This window comes from Hetaerina americana, unplaced genomic scaffold (assembly GCF_022747635.1).
Source record: "Hetaerina americana unplaced genomic scaffold, ioHetAmer1.1.p SCAF_4, whole genome shotgun sequence".
NCBI classification, from domain to species: domain Eukaryota; kingdom Metazoa; phylum Arthropoda; class Insecta; order Odonata; family Calopterygidae; genus Hetaerina; species Hetaerina americana.
In genome coordinates this window covers 96046292-96053871 of record NW_027286985.1, presented here as the reverse complement: position 1 = coordinate 96053871, position 7580 = coordinate 96046292, and the positions used below count along the sequence as shown (strand labels likewise).

Here is a 7580-nt window from a genome sequence, read left to right as displayed (position 1 = left end):
AATATATTTTTTTATTATTAACCCATTGCTCAATACACACTATTTTTTGGCACTCTGCTACCACCTGGGCATGCATAGAAAATTGTGTGCCGGGTTAAACGTGTTAAATTACAGGATCTGCCCAGTCCCATAGAAATTCTGCGCTGTTAATTGAATTGATACTTTCCAATGTAATGGCATATGTAGTCCGAATAAAAAATCTGGGAAATCCCTCAACAGTATCTATATCCACTGTGGACACAGCAAAAAATGAAAATGGGCATTCTTCCAGTCACTCACATGTGATGGGGGAGCTGTTTCTCACTGAATTAGTCTGATGTGCCACTTACTCTCTTGTACGAGTACCTGTTGGCTACAATGAGGACACGAACATAGAGATTTAAATTAAATGATATTGTCAGGGGGAGGTTTGGCCCCAGTTATAAAATTTGAAATTGAAAGTTAAGATACCTTCATGATAGTGAAGGATATCGACTAAGGCTTCAGTACTTAAAGGTTCTCAAGGGATTGAGAGACTGGGTTCCACAACTGGAATGAAGGCCATTGATATTTTATCATTTTAAAGTGCCTGCTTAAATTTAGTTTTGTGAAAAATTTTTAATTCCACCATGAAGTTTTGCAGTACTGAAGGTATTGCCTAGATGAATGAATAGTAATTACATACTTCGGAATTATATGTTCGGAAGGCGTGGCTGTCAACCACGGCTGCTGACAGTTTCTCAGTAAAGGAAGACATCCGCATTGACACATGTTAAAGGAGAAAATAAGTTCTTTTTCCAGAGGAGAAGCCGAGCTGAAACACTTTTGGCTGTAAAAGATTATGCATGCAATGGGTCACGCAACTTCCTGAAAAGGATTTTTATTTTATCAAATGGAATATTCAGATTTGGAGAGCAGATTTTCAGTCACCACTGAAGGCCAAACTTCAAACTTCAAGGAAGAGTCGCTCATTGCTTAGAGGCACATTTATGACTCAATGATAAACATAGGAGGTATGTCATGCTGGCGTAGAGGAAAAGTAGAATTTTTATCGGTAAGCCCATAAAATCACACCATATTTTACAATTCAATACTTCAAATTTTTAAGGAAGGTTGAAAATAACACGGGGACCAAGCACACTGCTCTTCAGATTTTAGGAAAGTCTTCCTGCAGTTACTTTTGTAGAGTAGCATCAATCTTTTTATTGAATCAATATGTTTTTAGACATACTAATTTGTTACAGATGGATTCTAAAAAAATGATTCTCAACTCTCAACTACAAATTCAATTCTCCCTCAAAACCTTTGTTGTTGTAAGTGTATTAATGTCTATTATTAACAGCTATACAATTTACAACACATTTTGTTGCAAAATTGTTTGTTTAAAAAGAAAATACTGGAGTCCATTAACAGTGCCATGGTCGGAGTGATCAGGGAGGGAGATTGGGACGGAAAGAAATGTCAACCAATTTGCTCCATGGGCTCACGCCTATGAAGAGAAACTTCTGCCCCAAGGATACCATTCTGCCACCAAAATAGATTTAATATGCTCCATCAGAGATTCACTTGTATGTCTGAATCTGGTATTTTATTCCCAATGTTGATTTTTCAGGTTACCACAAAATAGGCCGCACCTTCAAAAAAAACATGAAGACAGAATTTTACCACTGAAAGATAAACTATTAGGTGGAGTTATTGTTCACTTTTCAATAGATTACAGTTTGTCTCTCTTGAATTAAACCATCATGGTAAAATAAGCCTTTAAACTGGGAAATGTGTCATAGCATTTTAGAAACATCCTTCAAGTACAAATATAATAATAAATTTATGAACACACGTCGTGAATTACCAAAAATAATTCAGCTCAATTATACAGAACTGTACCACCACAAAGTGATTTCTATTACCAGAGTGATTTCATATTAACTGTACGATTTGCTTGTTAGAATGTTTGCAATGCCATATAGCTCAGTTACCATGTTTCCTGGCTCATAAGACGCACTTGTTTTTTCTCCAAAATGTCCTCTAAAATCAGCCTTCATCTAATGGGATATTAAGGGTAAAACTTCGGCTTATATGACATATGCCATTTTACTGGAAATTAAACTATTTTTATCCAAATCAAACAGTAAATGGTAAATTTTATTACAAATGATGATAATATCACTGCTTTGAGCCAGAACTACGATTGTACAAAACTGCCACTTGAATATGAAAGTAATGTTATAAAGCACCAACTAAAAACATCACACTGAAAGGAAGAATGAAGCTGCAGTCAATTTCTAGTATTCGCAATTGGTTGAAAAAGTCCTGGCAGAATGTTTAAACTGAGATTATGAAAATGTATCTTTAAAATGTAAAATTAGCAATGTGCTACATGGAATACATTGAAAATGAGGAAAGTGATAACCATAGCGAAAATAACCGGGGAAATGCTTTAGCAGCAGTGATGAATTTCTATGATTCTACAACGAGTAAACTTTGATATCGCTGCTAATTTTTAATATAACATCTCTATTCCCTTTTTTAAAGAGTTAATTAACAATAAACATTAAAATACTTCAATCAATTTGTCTGATCCTAGTATTTTTTCATTAATTCTAACCTGAAAAATCACAGGGCATCTTATGCACCAGTCTCATGGGCGGGGAAATATGGTATTAGAAAGTTTGGACAACATTTTATGAACAAAAAAAGCATAAAAATAAAATATGTACATATGCAAGGTTAGTCACAAGCATGGCAATGGCATATAAAACTAAGAAACACAAAATAAAGAGAGAGTTATGTTTCTGGAATATTTTGGTGGCACAAGCTATTACTCAATGGATGGAAGAAAACTCAGTAAGCCCTTCCTTCTGTTTAGAAACGAAAAAAAACTTGAAGTTGGGATTGTTATTATAAAGCTCATCACTATTATGTGACATCAATATTGTGTTGATTACTTCTCCAATGTCGAAACAGGTAAGAGTGAGATATCAAACAAACTCTACCCTATTTTATCACAACAGATTATTAGAATCAAGCATTCACTCTTCCTTCACAGTGAAATTACTAATTGTTAAAAAACAATTATCCTAATAAATTACCACGGAATTTTTTCATAGACAATTAAAACTTTTCTTTTGTGTGCCCTACTGAAATCAGGTTGCACGATCTATGCCATCAAATACAACAAATAAAAAGGATGTTTATTTTTGACACGTTGATGATCAAACCTTTATTGAGCAAAGAAGAATGATGTCCTCGGAGATAAGGCGAGAGATGGTTACAAGGAGAGGGGTGGGTGCTCTCTTCTCAGTAATCCTGTTCCCTAATTAAGCTTTGATCTATAGAGGTCAATACATCAAACCCCTAAATATTCAGGTAAACAACCATAACACTACCCACAACCTATCTTACCTGGTATCAAATTATACTGCCTTCCACAATGTTTACCTTCAATCATTGCAACTACATAACCATCTCACTACCCCCACAAATGACCAAAATCTAACTGAGAGCACCATAGCTGGCATACATGTGGCTCGTAGAAGCTTATCATCATTTAATGTATTTCATATGGCACCCTTCACTTCCCTCTTAACTCACCTACTAACTCCTTCCCTCTCCTGCCTCATCCAACCGCTAAAGGTGGCTGCATAACTGAAAACTTTAAAGATTAAACTGTTTCTTTTTTTTTCATGCCTGTGTCACCAATTAACACAAAATAACATGCACACACACAAACACACATGCATACAAACCAATACATGCACATATACATTTGTATCATTTTTTTCCCAAGGGGACCTGCTACAGAAACTGATGAAAAGCATTCTGCTTTCAATCACACATGCTTGCCTGTGAGTCTGCATTTAAGAAAAATCTACAGGGGCTTGTCAACATAAAATTCAAAACTGTGAGTGACTGTTTAAAACTTTTATTTGTTTGAAAATAATAAATAATAACCAACATCAATCACACCAATTCAAAATTGATTGGCAGTCCTCCTTACAAGTATCTCTGAATCGGACAAATCAAAATCAATGACTCATTTTGTACGCAAATAAACAATTTCTTCCCAAGTTAGAATAAAAAAAAGCTGATGTGCATGTTCAGTAATACCATCAGTTCTGGATGATTAAGTTTACACATACAAACACTGATCAAAACTGTGTAGACATCATGTTCATTTTTTTTGCATTATTATGGACAACAATAGACACAGTTTCTTTACACATGTACAATACACTGAACACAGGTATTTGGTAAACCAATGGATGTGCATTAATGGTAACTTCACACTAAATGTCATAATATGGAGGATAATAATTAATTTTGGCAACGTTTCTCACTATTATCAGTGTAACCACACCATTAGAAACAACTAAAATGAAATGAGATCCAGCGGGTAAGAACCAAGGGGAATTTCCTTCTCCCGCCATTGTACTATGCATAAACATCTCAGCCCTTGGTGAGCATATATGCTGCATTCATCCAGTATGGCTTCGTCATAAAATTTCTCAAGACAGAGCCTGTTATTGTGGGGCAAAACAAATGATTAGTATTATGAGAGGTACAGAGGAAATTCTGTCAATGACATGTTAAAGAACTTTGCATATATCTTTTCAAATACCTAATGAAGACCCGATAAAACGGCATAACAATGGCGTCATTCAGCTTCCTCCTACTGAAGAGTTTGAATCCACTCTTAATAGATATCATTAGGTGAAACTGGGTGATGATAAATGCCAGAACCTTTAAAAACATACAAATATTATGCAAAATTATTACAATGGTCATTTAAAAAATAAAATTGAGCATAATAATAGAAAAATTTCAATGCATTACTAGCTGGACATGTTGTCTGTTAGGCACAAAAAAATATATTCCAATACATTTATTTAAGAGTTTCTTAATCCCATCTATTTCAGAGCTAATAGCAAAATTATAAAAAAAACACAAATTACATTAAGCTAAGCCTCAGTAACAGCTATGAAAGTTAGGAGGAGGGAAGCACTGGAAAAATTTATAAAAAAACACAATGACACTTCAGCTGTAATATCAGGGTAAGGGATTCAGATCCTTTCCCTGTGCTGCCTATGTTTTCCCAGGAAGATCTGGTATGAAAAACTACATAGTTGGGTGAATTTGGGGTGCCCAGAGAAGTGTGACCGGGAAATGAACCTGGGCCCTCCGGTCAGCTGTCCAACACTCAACCCCATGGACTAATATGTCACTATAAAGCACCAAATATTCTATACATTGTTAGTATTATTAGAACCTTTGCTGAAAGTTAAGGAAATAAACCAAGATGAGGTGATTCCTTTCCTTTAAGTCAATCAAAGCAGTTTACATGTTGGTAATTCATAGTGCAATTTGTGTCAATACAACAGGTAAGTTGTTCAAAATTTATCATATTCTATAAATTTGACTTGTAATCTTTAAAATAGAGATCCCTTCAATGTAAGTGTTTATAGGACTGGTAAATGATTCAACAGTCTTTTAACTGAGGCATCACTTACGATTATAAATATTATTTTGATAGTCACCAAAACAGCAGTCTGTCAAATATGATGATACCATCTAATTAAATGTAGACATTTTAAAGGCAATAAACTAATGGCACCATATCTTCAATGACTAAAATATTTGTTAATGTCTAGGTTTAATAACTATAATTTACCTTAAGTGGATCATTTCTCTCTTGGTCAAACCTCTAACTCAACATCCTGGTAGAATTGGCCATCAGGGTTTAACAAAAATGTCTTCAACAACATATTTAGGATAAACAGCTGGGCCTTCTAATTGTGACCTTAACCACTCTACTGCATCATGTCTCAAATAACTGGCAAATGTATAGAAGCACACAAGACCCAAGAGATACACAGTTCAAGCTTGAGCCCAAATGTAATGCATCAAACAATTCACAACAATCTAACCCTTGTTTCACTTATTCAATAAGCAGGAATACAGGTTAATCACTCATTTTTGAGGGCCAGCGTCATTATGTGCCTCACATACCTTCGGATAATTTACTGTATTCTACCTCTATTAGCAACAAAAGATAAACGCCTTTGATACTCTCGACTCTGATTCTTAAAATAACAAAACACATCAATATAAACAATAATAAATTCAAAAGACCATATTTTTTGCATTTTTTATTCAATATTGTTATATTCCAGATCAAATTCTTTTGAAAAAATGTTGCAAATATAAGACTTACTGCATAGGTGCACACTTCCTGTCATTGCTGAACATTCTAATGTCTAATTCTTCTTTGATAAGAAGAGTTAGTTCAAATATTTGGACATAAAAATATCATTTAACCTCCAATGAATGAAGAAAGTTTTCGGATAATTACTAGTTGAAATAAAAATTAAACAAGAATTAGTTCCATAACATGAAACTTAACAGTAACATAGCAGACTTAAGTATAGATGAAGCTTTAAAATTAACAATTTGAAAGGGTCATTAGCAATGACTGACTCAGAATTCTTGTGCAAGCAATTTATTACTGTCACAATGTTTTAAAACTTTGTTGCTAAGAAACTATCTAAGTCAACTTCAGGGGAGTAGTAGATTACTGTTGAGAACTAGAGGAAAAATTGTTAGCTCCGATACCTTGGCACTCATCATATTCTTGCATATTTTAGAAAACCACACACTCTCTACAAATAAAATACACAACCCACAGTACAAAACGAAGTCTTTCTTATGACATAATAAATCAAATAATTTGTCAAGCATGAGTGCCCTCCCTTACACAACATCTATTTATCCCACTCAATAAGTTACACTGCACTCACCAATTAACTGAACAAGTAGCGGCATGTACATATTTTCACCCAGGGACTTATCATTTACAATCACCTGTGAAATGTCTCATTATCCTGTTTATTTTAGCAAGTTAATGAGTTAACCATGTGAATAATCATCAAAACAATTATATATTTTACAATATAATACTTCAAAAATTATATAAATGTGTACTTGTATACACCTGTGAATATATATGCATATAAAACTATAAGCACAGTAATCAACCAGAAGGTCTGTTTAAATGGAGATGTTCGAGTTCACCCAATACTAAGGCATATGCAATTGGCACATCAGGGTAGCGGGGCCATATCCTTTCCCTATGCTGCCTATGGTTTCCCAGGAAGTTCGGGTACCCAAAAAATCACACATATAAATACATACATATATATACACACACACAAAAACATATGTATTTCACTAGCCATTGGGCTTAGTAATGGTTGAACTCCACCATCACCAATCAAACCAACCTTTCAGTTGATGACTGTGTTTTATATATACATGTGCATGCGTGTGTCTATATACATACATACATACATACATATATATACACACACACACTTTTGTGAACATTATACATGTATATTATGTTCACAAAAGGGAAAATAAGGTCTGTCACAAGCGTGGTGATGATATATAAAAAACTTTGTAACACAAAAAAACCTCTTTCCCATTTCGACCAACAAAAAAAAAACGACTGCAAACATATTACATAGATGCCCCTTGGTTACCTTAAAAGGATCCCCTAATTTATTGGACGTATTAATATCCACCAAGCCTTGATCCAAATCCAC

General features: G+C 34.3%; 1 protein-coding gene across 2 annotated transcripts in view; it reads right to left on the bottom strand.

Moving 5' to 3' along the window:
• Window positions 1-1226: 1226 nt before the first annotated feature.
• Window positions 1227-7580, bottom strand: part of CSN7 (COP9 signalosome subunit 7) — a 32488-nt gene continuing 26134 nt past the window's right edge. The window contains exons 7-8 of one of the 2 annotated variants that reach the window (XR_011701740.1): window positions 4598-4719; window positions 1227-1613 (exon numbers count right to left, since the gene is read on the bottom strand). The gene's annotated coding sequence lies outside the window, so the exon portion shown is untranslated. Of the gene's footprint in view, window positions 1614-3885; window positions 4497-4597; window positions 4720-7580 lie in introns of those variants that run through there. The other variant, XR_011701739.1, reaches the window with a different exon arrangement.